Here is a 25350-nt window from a genome sequence, read left to right as displayed (position 1 = left end):
ATAAATATATAACATTCCACTGTACATATTATATTTTAAGAATCTAGCAGCAGTTTGACCACATCTAGCTTTCTCAAACTTATGAAAATACAAATTTTTTATAGTGAGAACAAAAAATGTACTGTTAGGAACCTAGTTTATATTTCTATGACTGTGTTATTATATCAGGAGTAAGTAATATAAACCTTGGGTTTAAGTAAACAAAAACAAGATAACAATAAAGGAGCCTTACTGACAAAACAATGTAAATCCATTGGTTTATTGTCAAACAAGTTTTTAAAAATATATTTGTATTTATTTCAGAGAGGAAGGGAGAGAGAGATAGAAACATCAGTGATGAGAAAGAATCATCAATCATCTGCCTCCTACACACCCCCTACTGGGGATTGAGCCCACAACTCAGGTATGTGCCCTGACTGGGAATCAAACCATGAACTCCTGGTTCATAGGTCAACACTCAACTCCTGAGCCACACCGGCTGGGCATCAAACAAGTTTTTGTTACCCTAGCAAATGCTCCATTATGAAGTGGGTTGATCTCTTCTATAGCCAAATAAGACTTTTAAATTTTATCAATAAGATGCTAGGTATCAAAACTCCCAACACCTAGTGTTATGTCTTTAACTTTTTGTACTAAAGCACTTGTAAGTATATCAACACCAATTAGACAAATAATTATATATGGCATTGCAAGTAGTTCCAATTCATGACAATATTTCCAGGAGTGTGGAAACTCACCAAAAATCATGGCAGTGACAGAGAATGAGTTGTTAACTTTTCACCAAAAAATGCATTCATCCATTTACAATTCATTATGTGCCAAAGACATGCCACTGTGCCAGGTGTAAAATGTCACACTAGGTCTAAACTCTGTCCTTGAATGTTTTGCTTGAGCATACTTAATTCTCTGATTGGGTTTCACTGAGCATTTGAGGCTCTATAAACTTAAGAGAAGCCAACATACAAAGTCTTTTCGTTTAATTTTTCATTAATTTTCAGAACCATAAAGCATATCTTTATGTTTATGAAAAATGTATAAAGTACAGATGCTTCTCAACTCATGATGGTGTTATATCCCAATACAACCATTGTAAATTTAAAATATATTAAGTAAAAAATGCATTTAATTCACCTAACCTACATCATAGCTTAGCCCAGCCTACCTTAAACGTGCTCAGAATATTTACATTAGACTACAGTTGGGCAAAACCATATAACACAAAGCCTATTTTATAATAAAGTATTATATAATTTCAGGTAATTTATTATGCATGCGGTTTTGCATCATCGTAAAGTTGAAAAAGCATAAAGCAAACCATTGTAAGTCAGGGACTATCTATATTGGAATCCCCTTAAAACTACAACCTTCTTTTCCTTTAATAATTTGAGGAGACTCTCTATCAGACCTCTCTATTATTGCTTTTCTCAAATTGCTGTGATATATATATATATATATAGATATAGATATATAGCTATAGATATAGTGTGTGTGCGTGTGTGTATGTGTGTGTGTGTGTGTGTGTGTGTATATATATATATACTAAAGGTCCGGTGCATGAAATTCGTGCATGGAGGGGGGGTTCCCTCAGCCCAGCCTGCACCCTCACCAATTGGAGATCCTTGGGGGATATCCCTCTCGCAATCTGAGACCACTGGCTCCTAAATGCTCACCTGCCTGCCTTCCTGATTGCCTCTAACTGCCTCTGCCTGCCAGCCTGATCACCCCTAACTGCCCTCCTCTGGCAGCCTGATCTCGCTCACAACTGCCCTCCCTTGCAGGCCTGGTATTGCCCCCAACTGCCCTCCTCTGCTGGCCAATTTGGTTCTGATTGGGAGGTTTCCTAAGCAGCCACTGGCTCCCCACAGCACCCAGATTTGGTTCTGATTCATCAGTTTCTATGCCAGTCAGCATCAAAGGCTCCGCTTCCTAAGCAGCCACTGGTTCCCCACAGCACCCAGATTTGGTTCTGATTCATCAGTTTCAATGTCAGTCAGCATCAAAAGCTCTACCTGCTAGGCAGCCATTGGTTCTTCACAGCACCCACATTTGGTTCTGATTAGTCAGTCTCTATGCCAGTCAACATCAAAAGCTCCGCCTCCTAGGCAGCCATTGGCTCCCACAGCACCCAGATTTGGTTCTGATTGGTCAGTTTCTATGTCAGTCAGTGTTAGAAGCTCCGCCTCCTAGGCAGCCATTGACTCCCCACAAGCAACCACATTTGGTTCTGATTGGTCAGTTCCTATGCCAATCAACATCAAAAGCTCCACCTCCTAGACAGCCATTGGTTCTTCACAGCACCCATATTTGGTTTTGATTGGTCAGTTCCTATGACAATCAACGTCAGAAGCTTTGCCTCCTAGGCAGCCATTGGCTTCCCACAGCACCTAGATTTGGTTCTGATTGGTCGGTTTCTATGCCAGTCAGCATCAGAAGCTCCGCCTCCTAGGCAGCCATTGGTTCTTCACAGCAACCACATTTGGTTCTGATTGGTCGGTTCCTATGCCAGTCTACATCTCTGGGCCTATCTCCAGGCCTGATCAGAGAGGCAGGGCTGAACAGCAGCCCCCAGGGAGGCCAGGAGAGAAAGACCCGGTTGCTGGCAAAGCCCAGAAAGAAAGAGGGAGAGAAAGAGAGAGGCAAGTACTAATCAACAGCTGCCACTGAGGCTGTGGATCAGACCCTGCCTCTCTCTCTGGGTCTCAGCCAGTGCTGGGTTGCCAGGCTGCAGCTGGGCAGTCAGTGCTGGGTCACCACGGCAACCCAGCGCTTACTGAAAGACTTCTGGGTTGGTCAGCCTTTGGTAGTGATCCATGGTTACAACCCTGGGCTTTTATATATTAGGAGATATATATATATATATATATTCCTCACCCAATGATTTTTCGAGAGAGTGGAAGGGATAGGGAGAGACACAGAGAGAGAAACATTGATGTGAAAGAGACATATTGATTGGTTGCTTCCTGTATGCACCCCAAACAGGCTGGGGATTGAGCCTGAAACCAGGATACATGCCCTTGACTGGAATCAAACACGGGACCCTTCAGTCAGCAAGCTGATGCTCTACCCACTGAGCCTCCTCTCTTTAGGACATAATCTGTTGATGTTAGCAGCAGCCTGGCTATTTACCTTGTGAAATTCTACATCACTGGAGGTAGATAAATCCAGCAACCACAAAAATCCCAGCTTTCAATTCCAGAACTAATGAGACAACAGTACTAGAAGTACAAATAAGGGCATTTTCTACTTTTTTCTGCAGCCAAGTTCAGAATATGAGATCAGGTTGCCTGCTTTCCAGAAATTAGAGCCAAGGGAGCCAGCCGAATTCTTCAAAGACACTTTATAAGGAGAATTTGCCCAACCTGTGTGGCTCAGTGGTTGAGTGTCAACCTATGAACCAGGAGGTCTTGATTCAATTCCCAGTCAGGGCACATGCCCAGGTCGCAGGCTCAATCCCCAGTAGGGGGCATGCAGTAGGCAGCTTATCAATGATTTTCTCTCTTCATTGATGTTTCTATCTCTCCCTTCCTCTCTGAAATCAATAAAATTATAGATTAAAAGAAGAATTTGTTCAGTGTCTGCCTTCCCCCAGAAGTATCTTGAAATGAAAGGATCCAGAAGAAAACATAAAAACTTAGATACATTGTGCTTGCTTCGGCAGCACATATACTAAAATTAGAACGATACAGAGAAGATTAGCATGGCCCCTGAGCAGGGATGACATGCAAATTCACAAAGCATTCCATATTTTTAAAAAAATAGATACATTCACCAGTTCCAATAGAAGACTCTGTTAGGAATGGCTGCATTTTTACTCTTACGCACCTATTTCAAATAATAGATCTTAAAAATCCAAACTCTAAAACTTTCTTGAAAAGGCCACAAGAGCTATTGAAATATTGACATTTTACTATAAATTTTTTTCTACTGATCAACTTCGCTTCTTAGAGATACCAAAATTTTAGTCACCAGCCTCAAATGTCAGGTTCACTCCCATTAATAGCAATTACTGTGGACTTCCCTTGGTATGTTAAAAATTTGCCTTTATCAATTACTTTCTCTCAACTAATTTGTTTCTAATTTTGTCACACTCCACACATCTATTCTTATTATGTCTTCACTCTCATAATTATTATAAGCAAAATATGTACCTGTAACAACTGGTTGTTAAAAATATAGAAAGACTAGATTTTAGGCTTACAGAAATATCAAGCACACAAAGCCTTTTAAACAAGGACGTTAGAGTTTTGACTTGGAAGTGTGTTGAGGCAATGTTCTCAAACAAAATTAGATTTGAACCCTGGATTGCATTGGTAATCAAGTAAAATAAATGAACATGAGATAAATACGCTAAGATGTCCTCAAATACCTCAGTTGCTAATGTGATGAAGACCTCATGGGCCCTAGGCAAATGTGTGCAAGGTACCATTTTAGTTTGGCAAATTTCACTCTCCATTTCTTGGGGTGTAGTAGGGTGGGAGTTGGCACTAAACCTTTTTGACATGGTTGAAAGAGCAGGATTTCAGTCGAGTTCATTATCTCTTTAGCGCAGAAGTCTGGGAAACGAAGAGGCTAGACCAGGGAGACTGAATCCAGCTAGCATTTCTTTTTGTTTTTCAAGCTGCCCTGACAATAATGCGGCAGGGTGAAAAGATCAGGAACACTTTATACACATTGTGCTAATTACTGCAAGTACTTAAAGTTGTAATTAGCTTATTATACTGCAGAGATCCTAACATGGCATGTCTTTCAAAAGAATTTCTCTCCAGATCATTAGTGGGAAAGCTAACAACATCTGCTTCAAATAAAATCAACCAATTAGCACAGGCAACTCCACATAGTTTGCAATCAGAGAATTATATTGTGCCAAGTGCTAATTTCAATGTGAATGCTATCTCCTTCTCATATCCCACGCTTCTCTGCCAGCACAGCTGGTGTTTAACACCACTGACTTCAGCGAAGTCTCCAAAAACTTATGGTAATTTGAAATAACCTAATCAGAAGTGTGCAATACAGACCGAGGTTGATCTCAGCTTAATTAAAATTGACCTTGTCATTTCACTGCCTGTAAAACACCATTATCTCACCGTTTATCGCTCAACTACCACAAATATTCCATTTATGTGAAAACCCAGGAAGATGAGTTCCAAACCACTACAGCTATTTTCAGAAGTTTCGTGAGCACTGGAGTTTAATGGAAGGAGAGGTCTGCCTACAAGTAGCAGGCAACAATGAAGGTAATTCAGCAGACTCAAAATAACTTGTCAGCCCTACCCAGGAAGGCTGCTTCTGCCCACTTCCGTTGGCTTAAATGGCACATTCACTCCAGAGACTGACAGGCATTAGCAGATGTGAAGGCTTTCATTTTAAAATTAATATCTCACCCAGTACCTTTCAGCAAGCTGAATCGTTCAATCAATAAGCATGACATGGCAGGTGTGATGTGTACAAGGCACTAAATTCTTCTGCCAAAGGTACTAGAAAACATCTGCTCACATGCGTGTGTGTGCATGTCAATGGATGAACTGCTGAGAGAAATGATTACAAGTGGAATATGGAATATGCTTGTATTCTTGAGATAAAATTAAAAACAAAGTAAGATCATATATTTATGATGTATACCTTCCATTAAACACACCTTGTTTAACCTGCCTTAAGTCTATAACCCTGCATTTTTATATGAACATGGTCAAATGTCTGTCAAATTATGTAGCCATCATTCTGGTTTTCTGCACATTACCATGGGTTAAAAAAATATCTCCAGGTTCTTCTCTCCTCCTAGGCTTTGTTTATTTATTTTCATACCATCGTAGGCCATAAAGTTTTTTTTATATATATTCTCATCACCTGAGGATAGTTTTCCATTGATTTTTAGAGAGAGTGGAAGAGAGAGGGAAAGACAGAGAGAAATATAAATGTGAGAAAAACACATGGATTGGTTGCCTCCTGCACAAGCCCTGACCAGGACCCGAGCCGGGGAGGAACCTGCCCTTGACCAGAATTGAACCCAGAACCCTTCAGTCCACAGGCTGACACTCTATCCATTGAGCCAAACCAGCTAGGGCAGGCCATAAAGTTTTTGAAGCAATGCTACAAGGATTGAAAAACTTGTCCAGGAAATGATTTACATCAGGAAGACTTTTTAGTTGTCCACAGACCACATGGCTAGCCACAACTCAGCATATTTGCTGATGCTTTTCTTCCAGTCAAGCAAGCCTTCCTTTTGCTCTTGTTCTACCCACCTAGACAAACCTAGTCTCTTGTGGCCATAGCCTACACTGACTTCACTCCATGACACTTATTTGCTAGGTCAATTCTTTTGATAAAATCAGATATTGACTATCTTCAATTATTTAATGTATTCTTGTTTTATCTTGGCCATCTCTGGTCTTGTGGAATAAATGGGAGACATCATGTGAAAATATTTGAATTTTTATCTTGGTTTGCTAACTCTATGACTTTGAACAAGTGTGGCCTTGAACCAAAGTATCCAAGCCCAGGTCTCCTCATCTAAAGTTAATACTAGCCATCTCAGAGAGTTAATTTTGAGGATTAAAAGAGATATTATAATAGATGTGACTGAGTGTAAGAGTCCAACAGATGTTTATTTAATGAGGTGTATGGCAGGTAACCAAATGGTGAAATATTGGTTGAAAAAATAAGACCATCAGGAAAGACATTGAAAGTAAGGAAACAGGAAGTGCCCATTTGATACTATTCACATGACTAGCATATGTGCATAAAAGAGGGGTTATTTAGATTCTAAACCCTATTTTCAAAACTAAAAAAAAAATGGTATTCAGGCACAAAAGAACAAAGCCCATTTCAATTTGAGCTAATATAGGTGAGTGGAAATGTCTCCATTTCACTCAAGATTAGAGCCCTGTAAGGAGATGTTGGTATAATTGGTGGAAATGAATACTTTGTATAGTAATGCTAAGGGCTAACTTTCCTAAAGGAGGACCAGGATGAAGAGCTTTTGATCCCTTCCAAAGAAAAGTTGAAATTGCTATGTCATGACTGTTGTTTAGACAATGTCACCACTCACGCTAATCTCTCTGAGGATATTATCATTTGATGAGACATTTCAATTCTAGATTTATGAATGTTATGCGATTTCATTCACTCATTCATCAAAATTAACTCTTTCCAACTTGTGTGATCTTAGGCAGGCTACTTCACTTAAAGTTTCAGACTGCTCCTCTATAAAATGATAATAATAGTAATAACTCATTTTGGTTGGTGGTTATATTATAAAAAGACTAGAGGCCCAGTGCATGAAATTCATGCATGGGAGGGGGGGTCCTTCAGCTCAGCCTGCACCCCTAACCACTTGCCTGCCTGCCTGATTGCCCCTAGCCACTCACCTGCCTACCTAATAGCCCCTAACCACTCACCTGCCTGCCTGATCACCACTAACTGCTCGCCTGCCTGCCTGATCACCCCTAACCGCCACCACGGCTTGTCTGGAAGGACATCCAGAATGACGTCCGGAAGGTCATTCAGCTGTCTGGTCTAATTAGCATATTACGCTTTTATTATAGATAGTGCATGTCAGATGTTTAGTGTTTTGCCTGGCACTTACTAAATACTATCTAAGTAATAGCTAATCATGAGATTCTTGGGACTTTATTCCTACTGCTACAAAAAGAAGTGGTTTTTACTTCCTCAGATGATCATGAACATTTTCAGAATTCAGACATCACTGCCTCTATGGGTCTTTCCCCCACATTAAATTATTTACTCTCTCTCTGATTTCACAGAACTTTGTCCATACTTTTATTGTAGCATTTAGCATAGTATATATTAACTAGAGGCCCAATGCATGAAATTTGTGCAAAAGTAGGCCTTCCTTCCACCAGCTGCCAGCACCGGCTTCCCTCTGGCACCCGGGACCCAGGCTTCCCTCTAGCCGCTGACAGGCACCTGGGACCCAGGCTTCCTTCACAGCCCCAACTTCATCCAGAAGGTTGTCCAGAAGGACGTCCAGTCTAATTAGCATATTACGCTTTTATTATTATAGATAATTTATATAGATTATTGTTTTCCTGCCAAATTTTTTACCTACTCAGAGCAGTAATTTTAATCTCATTAATCTTGTTGTCCCCAATGTTGATTAAGTGTTGCACATGGTAGGAATAAAATGAATATTTGTTGACTACACAAATAAATATATTGTTATGGCATGTAAAGATATAAACATTACAAGCATTATTCTAAAATACCATAGTCCTCTGAATTTTAGAATACCAATCTTAGAAATTCATGACTTCTAAATATAACACAAGATGTTGATTTTAAACTTCAACATTTCTGAAGCTTTTCCCTGGGCTATCATGTTACCATAGAGTCATTTGTGGACCCAATGAATCTAGTCAGAAGGATTCTACTAAAGTTTTTCATTTTTACTACCACTAGGGCAATTAAATAAGGGATTTTGCTACTTGAAAACTCCTTTCCCCATAAAAGCCCAAGTTTGATGAAAGTAACTGTAGGGCAGGACAGCAGATGGACAAAATGAAGACACACTATGTGCACAGCATAGTTCCATCACTGATTTCACTGACAATAAGACCTATATTATTTTTACTATTATTGTTAATATATTTATTACATAGGTTACTTTGGAAATCCATATGAAACAGATTCCAAGTCAGAAATTTGCAACCAATCTTTTAGACATGATAGAAAGCTTTCCCATAAAAAACTTCATCATTTCTGAGAACCATTTAGATTGAAAGTATAGCTAGTTAGTTCCAAAGAAAAAAAGAAAATCCATATCCACTGAAACACCATTTATCCCAAACAGATATAAACTAAAATAGCTTAAGGTTCATATCACCCTAAGTCATTGAATCAACAGATATCTGTTGATATAGTTTAGAACTAAATGCATTTTATCATCTAATAATTTAACATTAAAATTTAAATGATTTAACTCTATGGTAACCATTATAGCTTTTCCAAGACTATCTCAATTTCACATTTTCTATTGCTGTATAAGTAGACCTGTATTTGTCAGACAATATATACCAAGCTGAGATGCAAAAATTATATTCTCCATATTTAATTGTGAGTCCTCAGTTAATTAGAATGTGTAATGAACTAGAAACTCCACTCCAGGTCATTGGTATTGTGCTTTCAAACTTAAGTATCTGATTTGTGCTTTAAAAGAAATATTTGTGGCTCTAGCTGGTTTGGCTCAGTGAATAGAGTGTCTGCCTGCGGATAGAAGGGTCCCAGGTTCGATCCTGGTCAAGCGCACATGCCTGGGTAGCAGGCTCGATCCCCAGTATGGGGCATGCAGGAGGCAGCTGATTGATGATTCTCTCTCATCATTGATGTTTCTATCTCTCTTTCCCCTCTCCCTTCCCTCTCTGAAATCAATAAAAATATATTTTTGAAAAAGAAATATTGGTGTATCACCCATGTGTCTCTTCATATGTGGGTTTATCAAACAATATGAGAAAATTCCCAAGAACAGATTTGGGGCAGCTTGGCTTCAGCACAAATTGGTAATCACAGAAATTCCCCTATTGTCCTTTTCTGTTTTATTAGCTCTTTTTTTTCCTTCTACTTCTCTTACTGCGTATAAGCCTTCTTACTGCCCATGTTATAACAACTTCCATTCCAAAAAGCCCAGACAATGGATGGTATTTACTTGCTGTTTGCAAACAACAGAATCCACAGTGTTGCCAGCAGATGCCCTTGATTCACTGTGAATGAGGAAGGGAATTATAGGAAATCAGTGTGCATTGTGTGTCCAGCTGAGATGGATGCTGGCAGAGTAGACTCCAGGCAAAATTTCAGAGCACAAAAGTTTATCTTCTGGGCCTTTCCCACCACTGTGCATCCCTTTGAGGCCAACCATCTCCTCTGAACCTCCATTTGAGATACATCCACTTTCCAACTCTTCAAAAGCATGTTTCATTTTTCTCAAGACCTGGTAGTTCATCTGATAAAATGAATTTAGGCTAACATCATACTTCCCAGAAAATCTTGTATTTCAATAAGGAATGTCTAGAGATTCAATAGCCTAACCTAAATCAATAGGTTTATAAAGCAAAAAATTCCTTGTACCACATCAGGTCAGTGAAGAACAATTTATCAAGAACTGGTAAGGGTCTGAGATTTTATCCTACTTGCAAGCTGACAAATTGACCTGCCACAGTGTCATAGATACTGGCAGAGGACAGGAGACTCCTGGATCAGAAACAAGCAACTTTATTACTCACAGCACAAGTATCCTGTTTGCATCAATTCCTCTTATTCCACATGTCCCACATGATGACACAGAGGGGCTCCAATGGATGTGCACCACAGCTGGGGAACCCCAAGCTTAGGGAACCTGAATCTTTTATAATGGGTAATCAGCATGCCTGTCCTTTGCCCCACTGGGAGAAATTGTTATTATACCAGATGGTAAACAAATCTGCCTTATCCAGAGGGTTGTGATCTCTAACTTCTGAGGCTGTTTGTCTACCAACATCCCAGAAAAGAGGATGTACAGAACAAAGGCTAATTCACGTGCCTGCCTGGACCCGCCACTGTGATGGAGGTGGAGAAGGAGGGGGACGAGGAGCAGCAGGGACTCTTTTATCGACAGAAAGTTTTGCCAAAGACCTTGAAATGTTTGCAAGACATGCGAAAAGAAGCACAATTAACACGGAAGATGTGAAGCTCTTAGCCAGGAGGAGTAATTCACTGCTAAAATACATCACAGAGAAAAGTGAAGCGATCACTCAGTTTAACGTAGAACGAAAAACAAAGAAGAAAAAGAAATTAGAGGATGAAAACAAAGATGCATTGGAGCCAACAGAGGCTGGAGGAGTGGGAAGTGAGAATTAAACTCTGTGACCACTTGGACAAAGCAGCCCTTAGCAGGGAGAGCCACCGAAAACACATATTGCCACAAAGGGAACTTTGAAGGGAGAAGAGATTTAAAAACAAAAACAAAAACAGAGGTGAGGGGACCTTTTGTGCTGTATTCTCCAAGTCAGTGACTGCAAACAGTACTTTAAAAGAGAATGGGAAACTCAAGCAAAATACTTCCGTCCCGTGTCTTACTGAAGCACATGAAAAAGGTTCGTATTTCAGTGGTGTTTACTGGAAGTTATATCTATTGCAATTAATAAAATTGTGTTGGCAGTTAAAAAAAAAGAACAAAGGCTAATGAGTGTCTCTGCTCACAATATGTGCAAAAATAATAGTCACACGGAGAATTGTCTTCTACCACTATTCATAAAGAGATTTTCACCAGCTATCCCAAATGATATCTTACAGACTGGTGGTTCTCATCTGGAAAACTAATAAACGTGCATATTCCTGGACACAGTTATTTGCTTTCCTAAGCTCAAGATTCAGAACTGGGGAGGTATGATCCCTCACAAACCCAATCTGAGAGGTGAAGTTCACACTTGACAAAATTCCCTGGTTGTCATTAGTTCCCTTCTTCTACTGAGTTCCAATTGACCCTGCCCTTGAGACAGAAAGTGGGTGAAGTTGGATTCTCCTCCCAAGAAACATTTATCTATTGACATGGTATGTTCAAGACATGCATGTTCATATTGGCATTTGTCATACAGCACAATAAATATAATGAATACCAATTTTACTTGAGAAATTTTATATGATTTTATGCTATTCTAGACCAAATTATAGCTTTATTTTTATAAATACAGTTTGTAATTAAACTCAGAGACTGTTGCTTGTGAGTCTCTAGAGATACCAATATATATGCTGCTGTTTATTATTGTTAAGCATAACATGGAATGTGTGATATATGCATTCAATGCCCTCTGAGATAAAAATTAAAGCTGCCAATTGAAAACAAGGAAGCAGAGCCTACACTTAGAAGAATAATGATCCTTTTTCACTCTTCAACTTCTTTATTTGATTTTTTTTAAAAAAAATTTTTATTGTTGAGAGTATTACAAATGTCCCCCCTTACTTTTCCAGAAATAACTGGAGAGGTGGCTACACTGAAAGACCATATTTTTAGTACTTTGAAGTCACACTAGAAGAGGGAGCCCAAGAGTTTTGAAGCTTGGAAAACTATCCTGGTCCAACCCTCAGGAACTTTCTTGCGAAAGTACACATAAACTTATCTTATTTAAATATGAGTAGCAGAAAAGAAGAACATTCAATTCGTTATGCAAAAGTATCAGCTTTATTAAAAAATTTCATGGGGATAATGGTGATGTAATTGTTATATGCTCTGGTAATATTGATGTAACACAACTATCAAAATTGGAGGAAGAGGGGAGACCATAAGGAAAACAAAATAAGCTTGCTGGTTGCCTTATAAGGGCACAGGAAATTATTTTTTTTAAATCCTCACCCAAGGATATTTTTCCATGATTTTCAGAGAGAGTGGAAGAGAGAGGGAAAGATAGAGAGAGAGATCGATTGGTTGCCTCCTGCAGGAGCCCCACCCAGGGCCCTGGCCAGGGAGGAGCCTGCAACCAAGGTATGTGCCTTTAACCAGAATCCATCAAGCTTGACTAAAATCGAACCTGGGACCCTTTAGTCCGTAGGCCGACGCTCTATCCACTGCGCCAGACTAGCTAGGGCACAGGAAATGACTTTTGAATAGATATTCTGTGAGAGGGTCAGGAGGCAAGAAGAGGTTACTAGCTAACTTAATATTGCTCATGGTAGACAACCGGCAGACAGTAGTCAAGAACCTCTGTACCTCTGGGATATAGAGGCAGGAAACTGTTTGCATTAGGACCCCGAAGCCTCTGCAAGAATGATGGGAACAACTTTGGAACAGTAAGTCACACTCACAGACAACAAGCCACATTCCCAAATCTTTGAATAATTTGGGAAAAGTACCCGCCCCTCCAGACATGGAACTTACCCTGCAGTAAGGAAAAGCCAGAAAACATATGTGCACTGTTTGGGGGGCACAAGCCAGTTTTGGTTAATGAGGTGTCACGGGACCAGCTCTTTCATATGCTTCTAGGGTATTTAATCTAAATTTTTGATGAGGGAGACAAAAGAACTGTTACATAGAAGAGAAAGCATCTATTTTGAGCACGAGGTGTTAACAGCTGCAGTAAAAAGTAGTAGGGCAGAGTAGGAAAAAATATGAGCTTGAAATCAAACAGAGCTAATTTCAATTCTAGTTTCACTAGTAATAGTTATCTTGCATAAATTTCTCACTTTCTCTGAGCTTCAGATTTCTCATCTCTACAATGCCACTAATAATATATCTAGTAATATCATAAGGATTAGAATGTTCAGGTCCGAGATGTCTCAGTTCTCTCCTTCTCTCGCTCTTCCTCCCCTCCCCAACACCCATTCTTTTTTAAAATATATTTTTATTGATTACAGAGAGGAAGAGAGAGGGAGAGAGAGATAGAAACATCAATGAGAGAGAATCATTGATTGGCTGCCTCCTGCATGCCCCCTACTGGGGGTCAAGACTGCAACCCGGGCATGTGCCCTTGACCAGAATCGAACCCGGGACCCTTCAGTCTGCAGGCCAATGCTCTATCCACTGAGCCAAGCCAGCTAGAGCCCCAACACTCATTCTTTGTGGACACAGAGATAAACCGTCTAACCACCTTTGTAGATCAAGTCTAATATCATCTTTACACATTGGAAGACTATTTCTTACTCTGTCTTCAGAACTTAAAACAGCTAGCTCTCACTCTCCAAAAACTTACTTTTCTTAAAGCTTAACTTCATGTATTAAATAATACTTTCTAGTCAGGATAAATATTAATGATGTTTTAAATAGCTTTTTAAAATTCCTGCCCTACTGTTTGTTATAGACCATTAAGCAGTTGTTACATTCCATTTGCGGTTGGAGTTGTCTTTACTTTGCTTTTACCGTGCCATATTGGTTTGCAAGCCATGTGGGAAAACTTCAAGATGAAAGGCCCTTCATCAATGCAAGACATTAGTATTCTTTTTAGAAGAAGATTTTACTTTCTAGACATATGGAATTGAATCTAATTAAGGGTGTTTGCATCATTTAGTTCTAGCAAAAGCAATATTGTAATTCTGTCATATTAATTTTATTTCTGTCACCGTAATGTTTAATGGCTATGTCTAAAAATCTATGATACTTGCCCTAGCTGGTTTGGCTCAGTGGACAGATAGAGCATCTGCATGCAGACTGAAGGATCCCAGGTTCAATTTGAGTCAAGGGCACGTGCCTCAGTTGCAGGCTCCTCCCCGGCCCGGGCTCTGGTAAGAGCTCCTGCAGGAGGCAACCAATCGATGTTTCTCTCGCATCACTATTTCCCTCTGCCTTTCCCTCTCTCTTCCACTCTCTCAAAAAATCAATAGAAAAATATCCTTGGGTGAAGATTTAAAAAAAAAAGCTAGGATGCTTGACCATGCAGGAGAACAGTGAGGTAGGCATTGTGAACAGTATCGCCATTCAGTTTATACTTGTTGGCAATCTGAGGGATTCCCTAAACTAAGCTCTGGTGTATATACAGCCATAGGGGTCCAACATTAGTTTTTCACAAAGTGGTACAGCCCCAGGAGACAGGAAAATCACACCCAGAAGACAAATACACAAAACAAGCTGGTTAAGAGCAATCAGAAACAGTGTGAGTGTGAGTCCTTTTTGGACAAAAATGAAGGGACAGAATCACAAACCTGCCAGACAGCAAACAACCATTACATTTAGCTTGAAAGAAGCAACTGTGTGCAAACAAATACTTATCCTAACAGGAGTTGAATAATTGCCCCAAATAAGCCAGTCAAATGTTCATGACCCTTCACCATGCCACTCACTTCAATGCTTAAAACCCTCGCCACTGACCTTAAGGTTAAAAATCTAAATGCTTAATAGAACTTTTATCAAGTATTTCTAACTCAGGCCCAGTATTAGATGACAAATGAAAACTCACCCTAGGCCTATGTGTCAGGAAGGAGTAGGCAGTGGTGGGGACTGTGGTGAAAGGTAGGCCACAAGGTCCATGACATAGCAACAGCCTCCCCTCAGTTCTACCTGATCTGTTCTTGTGAGAAAGACATATTGCCAGTCAAACTTAAGATACTGTGTAAGACAACATTTTGTAAAACAAACAAAAGCAAATCTGGACTAAAGACCAACATTTCATAACTTCTGCACATGCCCAGAACTAAAAAAAGAAAGAAAAAGAGAGAGGTGTATGATATATATAAAGCATAATATGCTAATTAGATCAGACAGTGGAATGACCTTCTGGACATCCTTCCTGACAACCTCCTGGACAAAGCCGTGGCTGCGAGGGCCAAGCGCCTTGCACAAATTTCGTGCATCGGGCCTCTAATGTGCGTGTGTGCGCGTGTGCGCGTGTGTGTGTAGATAGATAGATAGATAGATAGATAGATAGATAGATATAGTTACTTATAACTATATACAGAGTTACAATGTTATATGATATATATGAAAATAAATATATAGGAGAATCTTCAAATCAAGACAAGAAATATATAACCAGAACAATTTATATCATCTCGCCTGCATTTCATATCATATTTTTAATCATTTGGGTAGAGGCTGAGCTAAGTATCACTTGGTTCTGATTATTAAAGAGAGCTTTACTAAGCAAATTTATAATAACAAGGCTATGCTGAAGGCCTGGGGTGAGGAGGGGCGGGGGGGGCAGGCTGGAGGGAGTCAATGGGGGAAAAGGGGGGATATATGTAATACTTTCAACAATAAAGAATTATTTTCAAAAATAATATCAACAAGGCTATAAGTGAATTATTAACTTCTTAAAATTAATTGATTCCAGAAACCTCTGAATACATACTAACACATAAGACAAAAACTTATTCCTCATGAAATTAAGACATATATTAGATTGCTATTTTTGTCCTGGGTCCAGAATACCTTGGTATCCTTAACTGTCATATTTTATGGCAACAATTTAAACCTTTCATTAATTTATATAGACATCATCAGGAATTACATCAAAATAAAGACTTCTAACTAAAATAACTTTACTATATACAACTTATATTTACTATGCTTAAAATATAAAATTGTTTCAAGGGACTTTTTTATTGCTTCTAACAATTTAAAAATTGTGCTTGAGTCTGATAAGAGATATCAGTATATTCTTTCACTAGCTTCTTGCATGACACATAAGCTAGCTTCAAGGAAATTCCAGAAAATGATTTTCAAAAATGTTTGAATAATGATAACATCCATGGTAATAAATACCTTCTCCAAAGGTGTAATTTTTGAACAATAAAGTTGTTGGGATGCCGAATATATAGAATTTTAATCTTTTTTCTTTATAATTGCATTCCATGCAGTAAAATCTAACAAAAATCAAATGGAATTTGTTTTTTTATCACCTCTAGGACACACTAAGATACATATTTGTTTGATTATACAAACCTACACGTATAAAATTGAAAAACAAACCAACCCTCATGATGGTAAAGGTCCTCACCATTTTCTCATGAATGAATTTTTTCATAACTGGGTCACTGGATAATTAACTATTGAACTCAAACATCCACTTAACATATTGTGCATTTACACATACCAAAACTGAAATAATTAATTCTTAAGTTTAAAAACATTTCTTCTTGTGTCTTCTCTCACAACTGCAGAAATAATACTGGAAGGTCTTGTGATTCTTGAGTTTTAATTCTTGTATCACACAGCTTCATAAATAATCTGGAGCTTACAAATACAGCAGGAGAAGGAGTTACCTAAACAGACTCACTGGGATGGGCAGTAGGAGTCTTCAGGATGATCCAAGTATTTCTATGCAAGGATCACCATGAAAAATGTCAGAGCTCCTCTGGTTCACCTACAGTCTGAAATGATGAGTACTGGTGCCTTCCAACACAGACACAGCTGTAAGAACACTAACAGGTGTCCTTCTATTTTGTATTTATTGTTGTCCAACGGACACAAAAATGATTACTGAATATCGGCCAATTTGAAATAGTGCTACAATTATCCTAACTGTGCAATACCTATCAGCTTTTTAACAAGGGTATAAGTGGAATATGCCCAGGGAAAAGTAGCTTAAGTCTCTCAGTATTTTCAGGATATATTTCATTATTTTGAGTTTCTCCTTAGAAATAATAGAGGGGAAAAGAATATTTTTTCTCATGGAGCCAAACTTGGACACACTAAGATACATATTTGTTTGATTTGAAAAAAAATATTGTTTGAATAGCAATTAGTGTAATCTATCACATCAACATCCTAAAAAAGAAAAATCACATGATCACGTCAATAGATGTAGAAAAACATTTGACAAAATCTAATACCAATTCATGATTTTTTTAAAAAAAATCTCAGTAAACCATAGAGGGAAAACTTTCCAACTTGATAAAGACTATCTACAAAAATACCTAAAGTTAATTTCATACTTAATGGTGAGAAACTCAAAGCCTTCTCACTAAGATCAGGTACAAAGCAAGGATGTCCCCTCTCACCACCCCTTTTCAACATTGTACTGGAAATCCTTGCTAATACAATAAGGCAAGAAAAGGAAATAAAAGGTATACATATTAGGAAGAGGCCATAAAATTGTCATTGCTTCCAGATGACATGAGTGTCTATGTAGAAAATTTGGGAAAAAAATAAACAAAAAAACCTCCTTGAACTAATAATCAAGTATAGCAAAGTTGTAGGATACAAGTTTAATACACAAAAGGCAATTGCTTTCCCATATACCAATAATGAGCCAGTGGAATTTGAAATAAAAAAACACAACACTAACTTTTGGATCCCCGAAATGAAATATGTTGCTGCACAACATTGTGCCCAGAGTTAACAATACTATATTGCATGCTTCAAAATTTGTTAAGAGGGTAGATCTCTTGTAAATTTTCTTTAAAAAATTTTTTTAAAGACAAGCAGTGTTCAAGAGATGGTAATCAATCAGTCTGAATCCTAGATTGAGGATAATGTGAAGTAAAACTCCAACCCTGATAGACAAGTAGCATGAATGAGAAATACAACTTTGATATTTAAAGTTAAAAAATTTTTCAAGAGAAAAAGAGACCAAAAACTCTATGGGACAAATCAGCAAAAGATAAGAGATGCCTCCCTAAAAAATATACCAAAATTGCACTTAAATATATGACAAGATATTTGACTGCACTCAAACTGAGAGAAAAGAAAATTAATCCTATGTCATTTCTCACCTATTAGAGATGAACCAAATCAAACCAACCCAACCAAAACCAAGTTGCAACACACTCTGTTGAGGTTGCCAGGAAACAGACCTCATTTTCCCAAGGCTGGCCTTCTTTTTGTCTTTTAGGTGTCAACTCTGGTGTCACCTCTTCAGAGTGACTTTCCTTGATCACCCGATCTTAATCGCTTACTTGTTTATTACTTCTTGTCCCTACCCCAGAAAATAAGCTCACTGGAAGAAAGGACCTAATTGGGCTTGTTAAACACTGCTTCCCATAATAAACGTTCAATAATAATACACTGAAAAAAATGTAAGATATATAAAGCTTAAAAAACTCTTCAGAGAGAAAAATATATCTAAGGTATGACAACTTTAGAATAGAAGATGGTATTTATAAATTCTATAAATATGGATTCTCTTAGAATTCCGAAGGTAATTGACATATCAGCATTTCTTAGGATATGAAAATGTAGCAGTAACATTCTAGTTTCTTCTACAGGTTACCTTTAAGACGCCTGTTTTAACTTACAATTACTTTTTTCTCACGAAGTGTTCATGATATGTATTGTAATTTTAAGCCTTGCGAAGCACATATCACTACGTCTTTAGAAAACATATAACCAGGTTTTCTCTGGGTGGTGAAATTATAGATTTTTGTCTTATTTTTTCCTTTGGGAGTTTTGCATTGAGAATGAATTATTTTTGTAATTAGAAAAAGGCAATAAATGTTATGTTTTAAAGGGGGGAAAGTAAGTATAGTTCAGGAAGAAGCAAGAAGGATGATTTCTTATGGGAATACATTTCACCCGTCTACCAGCCCAAGCAACATAATTGGGAAGAAAAGGCCAGCTGTTTGCCTTTCAGCTGCTCAATTCAATTCAGGGAGTTAGTTTAGTGGTTGTTGTTATTGTTGTTGTTTTTAATGTTTTTTCCCAAATGCTGAGACTGGTATTCCTGAGCCTTAAACAAAATATTGATGTAGGTGAGTCATGCCAACCTAAATCTGGCTGGACAAGCTTGGATTCTTTTATTTTTTAATATATTTTATTGATTTTTTTACAGAGAGGAAGGGAGAGGGAGAGTTAGAAACATCGATCAGCTGCCTCCTGCACACCTCCCACTGGGGATGTGCCCGCAACCAAGGTACATGCCCTTGACCGGAATCAAACCTGGGACCTCTTGGTCCACAAGCCAATGCTCTATCCTCTGAGCCAAACCAGCTAGGGCTGGACAAGCTTGGATTCTGAGTGTATTCAAAAATAAACATTTTTCCAGATCTGAGTTATTGTAAATAATGCTGCTATGAACATAAGGGGTGCATATATTATTGCTGATTGGTGTTTCAGGCTTCTTAGGATATATTCCTAGAAGTGTGATCACTGGATCAAATGGGAGTTCCATTTTTAATGTTTCAAGGAAACTCCATACTGTATTCCATAGTGGCTGCACCAGTCTACATTCCCACCAGCAGTGCACTAGGGTTCCCTTTTCTCCACATCCTCCCCAGCATTTGTTGTTTGTTGATTTATTGATGATAGCCATTCTGACAGGTGTGAGGTGGTACCTCATTGTCATTTTAATTTGAATCTCTCTGATGATTAGTGTAATTGAGCATTTTTTTCATATGTCTCTTGGCCATTTGTATGTCCTCTTTGGATAAGTGTCTATTTAGGTTTTCTACCCATTTGTAATTGGATTGCTTGTCCTTCTTTTGTTGAGTTGCATGAGTACTTTACATTCCAAGTGCCCATCAGTAGATGAATGGATAAATAAAACTGTGGTACATATACATAATGGAATACTATGCAGCTATAAAAAGAAGGATCTCTTACACTTGAAGCAGAATGGAGGGACCTGGAGAGTATTATGCCAAGTGAAATGAGCCTGACAAAGAAAGACAGGTACCGTATGATCTCACTCATATGTGGAATCTAATGAAAAAAATAAACTGATGAACAAAATTGAATCAGAGACATTGAAGCATGCAACAGATTGATGTATTTCAGAGAGAAGGGGGGGCGAGAAGAAATTAACCAAAGAACTTATATGCATATATGCATAACCCATGGACATAGACAATAGTGTGGTGAAGGCCTGGGGAGGGGGCAGGAGTGGGGTGCAGGGGGTCAATGGGGGGGAAAGGAGGGGACATCTGTAATACATTCAACAATAAAGATACATTTTTTAAAAGAAAATAAAAAAATAAACACTTTTGCCCTGGCTGGTGTGGCTCAGTTGGTTGAGCGTCATCCCAGGCACCTAAAGGTCACTGGTTTGATTCCTGGTCAGGGCACATGGCCGGGTTGTGGACTCGATCCACAGTGTGGGGCGTGCAGGAGGAAAGCAACAGATGCTTCTCACATCATTGTTTCTCTCTCTCTCTCTCCCACTCCCTCCCTCCTTTCTCTCTCTCTCTCTCCCTTCCTCTCTCTCTAAAATCAATTTAAAAGTATATTTTAAATAAGTAGACTAGCAAACGAACACTTTTGAATGTATACTCCAGAATGATGTTTTCTAAACTGGCAGAATCAAGTTCGCAACTTGAGTACTTGTTATAAACAGAAATTCCTGGGCCCCATCCCAGAATTCCCATCTAAATCTCTGAGATCAGTCTAGTTTGGGAAACATGAAGCTAGAACTTGGATTAAGCTTGCTCCTAGTCCCCATGCATCACAGGAAACCTGAGAGAATGAATTTTTTAAGAGAGCCTTTATTTTTCTCCAAATGCAATGCTCTTTCATCACGCCAGAGCCCCATGCTTACAGTCAAATGTCATTAGCACAGCCAACGCCAAAAGGAAAACAGATATGAAAATAAAGGCTTTGATTTCATCACACTAAATAATTCATCACAGAAATCAGGAAAGTGGTTTTCATGCATTTTATTTTTATCTGAATCCTTTCCAGGAGTTGTTTGAGTATTTGGTTATATTTTCTGTGAGCATCCATAGAGGTTTGGAATCTCTAACAAATCGGTATTATTTTCTTGATAGCTCTGAGAAAGAGTAAAAAAGTTCTGATCAGTTATGCACATAGCATTTTGCCACGGGGATACAGTCTTCTTCTTCAACATCTACTGACAAAGACAGTGCGTCCAAATGCTAACTGGTTCATCAGTTGCCAGAGTCGCTCAGGAAAAGGAAAAGGTTGGGCTTTGCTCATTTCCCCTTGCTGCCATTATACGTTCTTTGAAACCCATGTGTTTGCATGTGCCCTGAAAGAAAACTAATGAATTCTATTTCCTCCACTGACGGCAATTCGAGCTGAGCACAGGCGGCAGTGATGCAATTGGCGCTTGATTCATCATGCCCCACAGCTCTGCACCTGTGTCATTGCCAGCAGGAACGAGGCAGTGTAACATAACACTTTGCTCATCCACATCCCCAGGGATGAGAGAGTATACACACCAAAGAAAACAAACTCATAATGCAAATTATTTCTATTAACAATCAATACGAAAAGTTTATACAAGCCATTTCCTAAAACATCAATGAGGGGAGAGAATCATTGATCAGCTGCCTCCTGCACGCCCCCTACTGGGGATCAAGCCCACAACCCAGGCATGTGCCCTGACCTGAATTGAACCATGACTTCCTGGTTCATAGGTTGATGCTCAACCACTGAGCCACACCAGCTGGGTAGAAAATATTCTTATTTCCATTACTTCCTTCCCCAATCTTCTAGTGTTTCAGAACATATTAGCCCCACCAAGCAATGAGCCATGCATTCTACAGACCATATTTGGACTATCATGCCCAATTCTGAACAAGTTGCAATTTAAGAAACACATTGACAAGCATTTATACAGAGGAGTGACCATGGCAATGAGGGTCTAAAAATCATAGTTTATAAGAAATGAATGAGATAAAAGAGTTTGAATGGGCCACAGTGAGAGGACTAAGGATGGATATTAGAACTGTCTTCAAACATTTGGTGGACTCTTGTGTTTTACTCTGGAAATGGGTGGCAATCTATTATTCATAATAATCGGAGTGTGGACTTTGCAAGTGATTGACTTTTATATAAACTAATATTATTTTATTGTTTCCAAGATACTCATTCTCATTTATATTTCAGTGTTTTCTTAAATGGTCCAAAAGAGTAGTTCCATGTGCAGCCAGTTACCTATATTATCTATATTCCTATGCATGTATCAGACAGTGACTTCCCTAAGGTTCAAATACCATAATACAAAGGCTTGATACCTGCTAATGTGTAGACTCAGAAGCAGGCATATTTAAGCTCAACCAATATATATATAATCTTGGTCCATCAAGGAAACAATCTTCCTAGAGTATTGAGCTGCCCGATACTGAAAGTGTCCAAGCAGAATCTACAGGATTATTTGAATGCTTATAGTAGGGGTCACCACAGTAAGGTCATAATCTCTAAGATCCTTTAACACAGAAAATCCATGCAACAAAATAGATGGAAATATCTGGAAAACATACTACAGTTTTTTTTAATTCAAAAAAAATATCTGCCAAAACCAAAATAGCAACAATATTTCCTCTTTCTGAAGTTTTCTAGTAACACAATCCCTTCCATAAGAGGTGCAGTAGAGATAACCTTGACAACTGTGAGTCCTACCCCTACATGTAAAATGCTTAGACTCAATTACAAATCTAGGATCAAGGGAAATACTATGACTCACAATTTATGAGAAGAATGAGAACACAGTTTCTCTAAGGAAAAAAATCATACACAACTACAAAAATAAGCATTTGAATAAGGGGCAACCCGTAGATAATTTGTTTAAAATCTTAATTGTTTTTTCAAGCATAGAGAACTGAATTAAAGACAAGCAATCAAAGGCAGTGATTATAAAGCACTTACCTAGTTGGAGTCATGCTAACAATGGGATCTCCTAGCCATTATGCTAGCACTGATATTATTTTGACATTTTTATAAACAATCTGTGAAAAGGAGACATCTTCAGATTTGAAAAATAAATTTAGCTTTTACAAGTATTGAGCTGTCAAACTAGTTAAGGATAAACTCCCTTAAAATGCCAAATGATTGAAGGAGTGGGCAGCAAAAAAGAGGCATATGGGCTTCAAGTTGAGTACCAGGTAAGCAAAAATTACCCCAAGAATCAGCCACTTAACAATGGATGACTCTCCAACCTACATCTCTAATTCTGACCTTCCTTCATGAAGAACAGGCCTGTATAGCCATTGCCAATTATATATTTCCACCTGTATGGCCCACCTGTATATCAAACTCAAGATATCCCAGTATGAATTCTTCATCTCCCCTTCTCTCCCACTTCAAATCCTCCTCTGGTAGTCTGCATTTGCTAGTACCATCAACCACCAACTGCTTGAGCCAGAAACATGGAAGTTACCACATTCCACCTGTAGCAGAGACTGCCAGCTGTCCACCAAAATCTATGCTCTCCTATACCACATATCCTTTGCAATTTAGGAGTGGTCTTATAACAAGTTTATCTCCAATGAAAGGGGAACATAAGTGATGTAGGCCACTTTCAGGCCTAGCCCATAAAATTTCTTCTGCTCACACCTTCATGCACTTTCCTCCTTCCTCAGAATTATAATGGCAATAATCAAAAAAGTCTTGGAAGTTATATATTGAAGACAGCCCAGGTATGATGAACTGAAAGATGAATCAGACCACCCACCACCACCATCAGAAACCCAGAACACACTCTGAACCCAAAAGAAAAATATACTTTGTCCAAGCTATTACATCTTGGGATCTTTTGTTATGGTAGTTTACCCTAGCTTAATACACTATTCTTATCTCCCCATAATCATTAATCACCAAGTCCTGCTTCCTACATATTTCTCAAGTCCACATGCTCTTCTTTCTCCTTACTTCCATGACCAAAGCCCCTGGCTCTTCACTGTTCCACCATCTCTTTATATGTCTGTAATTCCAGGCTTGCTCACATTTCTGCTATAACACATATTTGTTGGGTTTCTAACAAGCCTACTTCTCTCCATTCCACCTTCCTACCAGGCTTTGGGGAAGCTGTCCTCTGGGGAATGATGCAGTTGGAGTAACACCATCCCCTAGGCTCAGGGGAGGGTTCTAGATGGAATTAGCCAATCAGAGTAGTTCTATCCTCCTTGGCCCAGTGAGTGGTGCAGTGGGCAGGTACAATTAGAACTTAGGTTTGATTGTGAGATACTCTATATTTCTCTATTTCCTCACTTTATTAAATACTAGAGGCCTGGTGCACAAAAATTTGTGCACTCGGGGGGGGGGGGGGGGGCTCAGCCCAGCCTGTGCCCTCTCACAGTCTGGGACCCCTCGGGGGATGGCCACCTGTTGGCTTAGGCCTGTTCCCCGGGGGATTGGGCCTAAGCTGGCAATCAGACATACCTCTGGCAGCCCAGGAGCCCTTGGGGGATGTCCACTTGCCAGCGGGGAGCAGGCCTAAGCTGCAGTCGGACAGCCTTAGTGCTGCTGAGGAGGCGGGAGAGGCTCCCACCACCACTGCTGTACTGACAGCCATCAGCTTAGCTTGTGGCTAAGCAGAGCTCCCCCTGTGGGAGCGCACTGACCACCAGGGGGAAGCTCCTGCATTGAGCGTCTGCCCCCTGGTGGTCAGTGTGTGTCACAGTGACCAGTCATTCCCCACTGTTCTGCTGTTAGGGTCAGTTTGCATATTACCCTTTTATTATATACGATAGAGGCCTGGTGCATGGGTGGAGGCCGGCTGGTTTGCTCTGAAGGGTGTCCTGGATCAGGGTGGAGGTCCTGCTGGGGTGCCTGGCCAGCCTGGGTGAGGGGCTTATGGCTGTTTGCAGCTGGTCACACCCCCTTCAGGGTGGGGGTCCCCACTGGGGTGCCTGGCCAGCCTGGGTGAGGGGCTGATGGCTCTTTGCAGGCTGGCCAAGCCCCCCCCCCACTGCGGACCCTCACCCCATGGAGGTTTGGCCAGCCTGGGTGAGGAGCTGATGGCTATTTTCATGCTGGTCACACCCCCTTTAGGGTGGGGGGTCCCCACTGGGGTGCCTGGCCAGTCTGGGTGAGGGGCTGAGGGCCATTTTCAGGCTGGCCAAGCCCACCAGCGATGGAAGCTCCCAGCCTCTCCTTTTTTCTTTTTCTTTTTTTATTCTGGGATTTATTTACCTTCTATAATTGAAACTTTGTAGCCTTGAGAGGAGCTCAGAGCTGGCCAGGGCAGGCGGGAGGGAAGCTTGGCTTCCTCCATCGCCAGGGGCAACCCAGCCTCCTGCTTGCTTCAGCTCTGTGGCCACGGC

The 25350-nt window shown here is 39.6% G+C and overlaps 1 non-coding gene across 1 annotated transcript; it reads left to right on the top strand.

Moving 5' to 3' along the window:
* Nucleotides 1–3642: 3642 nt before the first annotated feature.
* LOC111825294 lies at nt 3643–3749 on the top strand. The gene has a single exon (XR_002828467.1). It is a non-coding gene; the product is annotated as a U6 spliceosomal RNA (small nuclear RNA).
* The last annotated feature ends 21601 nt before the right edge of the window (nt 3750–25350 follow it).

This window comes from Myotis lucifugus, unplaced genomic scaffold, assembly GCF_000147115.1.
Source record: "Myotis lucifugus unplaced genomic scaffold, Myoluc2.0 scaffold_20, whole genome shotgun sequence".
NCBI classification, from domain to species: Eukaryota; Metazoa; Chordata; class Mammalia; order Chiroptera; family Vespertilionidae; genus Myotis; species Myotis lucifugus.
This window is presented reverse-complemented; position numbering and strand designations above follow the sequence as displayed.